The sequence below is a fragment of the Harpia harpyja genome, chromosome 7 (genome assembly GCF_026419915.1).
Source record: "Harpia harpyja isolate bHarHar1 chromosome 7, bHarHar1 primary haplotype, whole genome shotgun sequence".
NCBI lineage: Eukaryota > Metazoa > Chordata > Aves > Accipitriformes > Accipitridae > Harpia > Harpia harpyja.
The window spans coordinates 38,783,613-38,790,757 of NC_068946.1; positions in this window are offsets into that span (position 1 = coordinate 38,783,613).

Sequence of the window (7,145 nt, forward strand, 5' to 3'; positions counted from 1 at the left end):
TGCTTTGGCATACCCTAGAGCTTATTTTATAACTCCTCTCCCACCTTTTTTAAGCCAGCACATGAGATTTGACGTCTGGATTTTCTTCTATTTGTGATCCTTTTACTTTTCAAGGAAATGAGTTAATGGATGAATGCTGTAAGCAACCTATTTCTGGAACTCTGATTGATTACATATGGCATTCTTTTATACAGCGATCCTGAAATTGCACAACTTGCTTAAAGCTAAAGATCCATCCATTCCATAAATGTAACAGCAGTAATATCTTTTTGGAACTACATGGCAAAGTGCATATATTCTCTTTAATCTCTTTAATTCTTTTTTTCCTATAATGAAAAGTCATGTATTTTGATGTCTGCTAATTTCCTGCTCTGAGGAAGAGAACATTCCTCTGCACCCTTGACAGAACTCTAAAGTCTATTGTATTCTCCAGGCACACAAGAAGATCATGTTCTCTTGCATTTCAGAGTGGATTGTGAAAACTGAAACTGATACAATTGCATAATGTATCCTTATGGCATGTAATTTAGAATGTATTCTACCCCCAAAAGTCTATACTTTTTTTTGGTTTTGTTTGTTTTTAGGAATGGTTTGTGCTTAGAAATTTTTCTTCTGTGTTTTCACTAACATACATATCAGCTAATATTGATGGATAGCAACAAAAGCACAATAATGACAGATAGTGTAGATTAGATAAATACAAAGGTTTTGGCCTTTCAAAGATCTTGGTAGATGAGAACTTTGTTCTTGAAGCTGGCTCAGTCTCTCTCTTCTACCAGTCATCATGCAAAAGCAGAGAGAACCAAAACCTAATTTTCATTGCGACCTCTCCCTTCCTAGTGCTATTTACACTACAGTTTAGATTTACTTTTAATCAAATCAGACAATCTGAAACAGTTTCAAGACATTTCTGTATTCACATAGATGAAGTTCTCAAGGCATGATGTATTTTTTTTTAAAAAGCCATTTTTCCACAAGGTAATTTTCCTCAACAGTGGGTTTTTTTATTACTGTTTCCACATTTAGAATAGGTAGGAGTGTAAATAAACCCAAATTCTTCATGTATGAAGAAACAGGGAATTTCTATTTGGTGTTCAGCAGTCGGATGTTACCTGTGTTTGGAAAAGTGTGTACCACCAACTTTGGGCTTCAAAGTTAATAACTCTAGTTCAAAGGCAAATTGTATCTCCTGTTGATCTTCTTAGGTGAGAGGTTAAAACTCGCTTTCTCTAAAACTCTCAACTGACTTAAAAATCAGACCTATAATTATAGTATAATTACCATGTAACAAACTCTCAGTTGCTTCTACTTTAGGTTACAGTAGATTTGAAAAAGGACAGATTAAAAAAAAAAAGAAATGAAAACAACACCTCCCCACCCCCCAAACCAAACAGGAAAACCAAACCAAACAAACAAAAAGCAACAACAGCAACAAAATCACCAATAGTCTCAAAGGTGATGGAGAAATTAAGCCTGAAAATACATCAAACCAGGAAAAGAACAGTTGAGGCTAAGAGTCTTAGAAATCCTTAAAATCAATGAATTGTTACAAAAACTTTTGACAAACTTCCCCCCCCTGCCCCATGTCTGCAGGGAGAGAAAGTGCTCTGTGGTAACGCATCATGAGCCAACACAGAAGGTGATAATCAAAGGAACCATGGTCAAGCAAGAGAATTTAACTTTTTACAGACACAGTGGTCTGTACCTCTCGTATTCATCCTACAGTACTTGCAGCTACTGCTTCAAGCTGTCTGGGAGAGCAGCTACAAGAAAACAGTTCAACATCTCCCTCCCATAGATGTACAGGTTTTGGATTCCTGGTCTGATGTTCTCTGAATCTGGCAGATAAAGAGCTTTACCAGAGAGAGAGGTTCTCACTGAACATAGTATTTTCTGTGGGTGATTAGTCAGCATCCCAAAAGAGCTTGTGGGAAGACTGTCCCTTAGGGTTTGTCCACTAGCAGCAGTCAGGAAACTCATTCCAAAATATGTCTAGGAATTTATTGTGGGCTGGATAATCCACAGAAAACTCTGTAGACAATGTTCACTTTGAATTGGACTGGTCTTAATCTAGTTAATCTTTATTCCAAAGTAAGGACAAGAGTGTCTGAACATGTTTAATTCAGTTTATGTGACTTGCTGTACAGTCACCGATTTAATTAATTTAGATTAAATTTTGAGTTCTTCCATGTTGAGATTCTAAGGAGATAAAGGAGGGGAAAGATGAATAGCTGGGAATTTTCCTGCCTTTCTCCGTATAGAAAGTCGTTAGAGCCTTTCAGTGACTCATAGTCAGAGCATCTACTCTATTGCAGTTAAAGCATTGAAGTTTTTTGACTGCACATTTGCAGCCTCATGATAATAAACAGAATTTCCCTGCAGCGAAATGATGCTATTCTTGCAAACGTGTGTCCAGTTCTTTCACAGGAACAATCCACCAGCAAACATTATTCTCCTCCTACCTGAAATGAGAAGTGACTAGAGATCGTTGGGTTTTATCAATCTAATTTCATTTCTTGTGCTTGTTAACAAATTTTCAATTTGGGCATGGAAGGATGCAAATGAAAAACATTTTTGCTTTTTCTATTGTCTTACCAGCATAAAATTCAGAGAAGAGAGCAGAAATTTTAACAAGCGGTTCCCTGGTGCCTATCTGTATGTCTGTGTGTGGATATAATATAAAATATAATTATATAAGTAATGAAGACAGATTCTACCACTGTGTGAAGGCAATGGGAGCTCTGGCTTCCAGACTTTCTTAAATCCCGGTTCTTAGATCCTCAAATATGAGACTGACTGTATATCTGATTTACCACAAAACAAAATATTGAAAATAACAAAAAAAAAAAGTCTATGCATTTTTATTGAATACAAAGTAAGGTATCTAATGCAAAAATTATTCCACCCGAAAAGAATTTGGTTAAAGGAAAGAGGCAAAGTAAAATTGCTTTGGGTTTCTCTGTGTGCATATTCTCTAATGAGTACAGTAAAGGTTTCCATTAGCTGTAGGATTTCTGAGTTGTGTGCATATTCTCTAATGAGTACAGTAAAGGTTTCCATTAGCTGTAGGATTTCTGAGTCTAAATGCATACACACGGCTGGAAAAAAATATCAACTCTTCTGAGAAGGAATGTACAAGGTGCAAAGGCACACCCTCTTCCAACTTGTGAAGTCATGTCAGCACCAGGTACGCATTATGCCCTAGAATTTCTGCAAGTGTATATCCTTGTTCTGAATGTTATACCCAGTCAAGTCTTTTTTTCTGACTAGATTGATGGTACATTGTTAGAGGTTGTCTGTCCTTCCTAAGTCATTGTTCTTAGTCTCTTAGTAAATGACAAAGCTTAAGGCTAGGCCCAACCCTCACTTCTGCCCACTTCAGTTTATACCGAAGCCAAGCCCAGCTCATGGACGTGCTCCTGTTTCAGACACCCTTAGATCAGCAGGGTGCACAGTGAGGCAATGGGACCCGGCAAGAGGTGTTTTGGAGGTGGCCGCTGGAGACCGGCAACTGCGGGCTTGGACTCCTGCTGTGCTGCCTTGCAGCTCTGCTGCCAAACTGCCACTGCGGGCTGGTGGGGCGGCATGGGCACGCAGATAAAGCTGGCACCTACCGATTGCTGGGCTGAGTTTGCGGCGCAAGACGGCACAAGAATGTATGGATGGTCCATCTTCCTCACAGTCCTCGGATGGATGTAGTCACGGATACTGCCGCAAGCCAAAGAAAACATCTGGATGACCCTGGCTGACGTGACTGGACAAGATTGCTTATGCCTCCGTACAGCAGCACCAAGCAATCCCTTTTTCACAGGTTTAATAGGGGGTTCCACTGGCATCAACGAAGTTTAAGAACTTACTGATGGAGACAATTGATGAAAAACGAAAAAGGGGAAATTGTTGCGGACACATATTTAGCTAACGGTCGCAAAAGCATTCCAGACGCCTTTAGAAGGCCTTGAACAGAATAAACAAGAAGGCAAAAAATAGAAAGATGCCAATTAGAAGAACACAGGTGCACATTCCAAGATAAAGGGAACTTGGCACGAAGAACCTCAATTCGGCAGTTTATCTTAACCAATTAGGCTGAGACAAGTTTCGCATGTTTTAGGTAGTATAACCAATTGTGTCCTATGTTTAGGCGCGTGTACAGAGTTAGTATAACCAACTGTGTCCTATGTTTATGCGCGTGGACAGAGATAGTATAACCAATTATATTTTAGCTTTTGGCGCGTGGACAGCTGATGTTTAGCTTGACAAGGTATATAAGCACGCTATTTGGGCAATAAAAGGAGAACAACTTTAACCGTATTGGTGTCCGGTTGTTACTTGGCTCACGTCTCCAGATGGTTCCCTGCAACACGCAGACGTGGAGGGAACATGCTGACTGAAGGACTTGTGCTTGAAAGCATCAGTTTTCCTGGAGCTGATAAAAAGTGTCCTCGATGATTCACTACCCACTCCCGTTTTTTATAGTGGAACCTGCTTATTCCCTACTACCCTGATTTATGAAGCTTCCTTCTGATAAAATGAAGAGGGCTTGTCCTTAAGGAATTGGTTAGCATGGAGTAGAGGACACATCTGGCCAAACAAATCAGGAATGGTTTTCCCTACAAACCTGTTGACATATGATTAAGAAACACAGAGAAACCTATCAGTCTCTCAGGTGCATTTAAACCATGAAAACAAAAGCTGTGAGAGTTTTATGGTTATTTATAGTTATTCTAAAATGTCTCCTAGGCAATTAAATGATGGCTTTATTGGTTTGTTTAAAAAGTGTAACATTTGTCGATCACAGTATATGTAATTTCTGATATTGAGTACAATCACTCATAGGTTTCTTTGGTAAACAAGTCTATGGTCTAATATTAACAGCTTTTCTTGCAAACACACCAACTACTCTTTTGTGGGAAATCTTTGCAAAAATTGTCTTATTCTACTGTTGATTTCACTATAATAGTACTAACAATGGAAGGCTCCCTTGATGGCAGCCATGTATGTTTTAAGCACGCTGACCCTAGGTTAGCAAAGTACTTACATGTCTCAGTTACCTTATAGGTGTAGGTGAGCATATACAAAGGCTTGAAGTCATTATAAGCACATAAATGCTTAAATTTTAAGCAATAAATTAGCTTTTTTGCCAGAGTTGAAAATTTAAGTTAAACACTAAGATCAGTTATGTGACAAATTCTTGAAATGCTTTTAACCAGTGCATCAGCTGTATGTTATGGCTCTGAGCTCTGTAAACCTGCGCTAGTTAACAGGGTTAGGAAGACTTTGGAAAATATCTCTAGGCATAGGCTGTCTAGGCCAACACACTGAGACATGGGGCAGCTGGGAGCAGAAGTAGTTAAACGCTGCATGAAGACTGCAGCCAAAAATGGAGCTCTACTGAATATTTGTTCTTTGCATGTAATTCCCCTTTCTACGGTGCCAGTGTGATTTAGTTTTGCTCTACTGATCCAAAGTCCTGACCTAACAATGGCTTTTCTCAGAAGTTCACTAAACAGCAATCAAGGGAAAATCCAAGACTGTTCTCTGCACAACATGGTAGTGTCCCTCCCCTCAAGGAGCGCAAGAGAGGATGTTCAAAGGGTAAGAGACAGCCACAGCCACTTCCCTGTTTTCTTGGCATTCCCTGCAGAGATGCTGAAAGCATGCTCGGGATGCTGCAAAGAACTCTTCACCCTCTATTTTACCCATGTCCTTCTGGCTCCACTGCTGAGAGGCATTTGGAACTGCAGTGTGTGTAATTTATAAACATACGTGTATTTTTGCTTTAGCTGCAGGTAGTTAAAATTATGTGAAACGCATGGTATTGGTGTGTATGTATTAGTGAAATGAGGATTTGCTTAAAAGCCTTGAACATGGGCAAAATATCAGTAAGGCAGGCAGATTTTCCATGCAGTACTGTATTGGGTAAGAGTGGAAAGACAACCCTCATGAGAAAACAACAAGAATGGCAAAAAAATTACTGCGTTACATGGAAGGATGAATGACATAGCAGTTATGGTTGTGCCAAGGATCTCAAAAGGAAAGGATAAGGTGAAGACAGGCTTTGAAAAGCTAACGGGGACAGGCCAGAGGCAGCTCTGGACCCACTAGCCAGTTTTGGTTTATTGCATGTATTGCAGTATTGGATTTTTTTTCCCTTAATGCTACATCAGATGGATTATATGAATGTCTGTCTGCCATTGAATTTGATACTACTGCCAATCAACAGCCAGTCTGACATGCTAGATTTATAGTAACAGGAAAATTTCTACCCAATATTAAAGTATTATATAACTATTATATATTATATATATTTTATATATATATAATATATATTTTATATATATTATATACTATAACAAAGTATTCTAGATTTGTGTCAAGTGAGCATTTACTGGGAGAGGAGGGACAGAGGGTTTGGAAAGGTGAGAATTCACCAGGGGGTGGCTCAGGTGGCACAGTAACAGCCACGTAAGTAGTTACTCTCTCCACTTCACGCCCATGTAGTAACAGCAGCTGTGTAGCAGTTTTAGAAGCATAAGGCTGTATTAATGCTCTTGGTGTCACCCTTAGAAGGGAGTTTTTCACTTTGGAAAAAGAAGTTTCTAGCCTAAAGCTATGAAGAGCTAACAAAACTTAGAGTCACATTTAGAAAAAAAAACCAAAACATATTCTGACTAGTGAACATAAAACTGCCAGTTTGCAACTAGGGATTTCAGTTAACCTGAAACTGGCCAGTATAAGCTGTCCTGTAGGACCGTCTTACCCGATGCGGGCTGATGGGGTCTGAAACTGCAGAGCCTGGCAGCCGCAGTGATTGCATGGGAGGAGGGAGTGGTGTAACAGAAACACACAGGCAGAGCTGCCAGAAGGAAAAGGGGTGTTGCTGGGCATGGGACGTGACAGAGGAGGTAGCGAAAGTGGAAGCAGTGCCTGTAGTGCCTGTAGGCAGGTGTAACTGGAGTGGCAGAGCTGATAAATGAGAGTTGTTCTGTGTCTGGGGTAAACAGGAAAACTTTTAAGTTAAAGGGAAGATGAATACAAACTTGGGAGTTGACCCGAGATGCCTGGGAACCGTCACTTTTCAGAGCTAAACAGGATCTAGGATAGTGCCTCTGAAAAAGATGGAATTGTTGCTTGCTGGGCACAGCTAA